We start from the raw sequence: 312 nt of genomic DNA on the forward strand, positions 1-312 counted from the left end.
GAACCAGGCAGAGGGCCTTCTCGGTAGTGGCACCCACCCTGTTAAACGTCCTCCCATTAGATGTCAAGGAAATAAACAACTCTCTGAATTTTAGAAGACATCTGAAGGCAGCACTGTTTAGGGAAGCTTTTAATGTTTGATGTTTTATGGTGCTTTTAATATTCTGTTGGAAGCAGCCCAGAGTGGTTGGAGAGGCCCAGCCAGATGGGCGGGGTAAAAGTAATAAATTGTTGTTGTTGTTATTTATTATTATTATTTTAGTAACATGGACCTTTAAACACCTCTGTAAAGCTCCCATGCCTGCTGCTGATC

This window comes from Podarcis tiliguerta (assembly GCF_965153285.1).
Source record: "Podarcis tiliguerta genome assembly, chromosome: 14".
Classification (NCBI taxonomy): domain Eukaryota; kingdom Metazoa; phylum Chordata; class Lepidosauria; order Squamata; family Lacertidae; genus Podarcis; species Podarcis tiliguerta.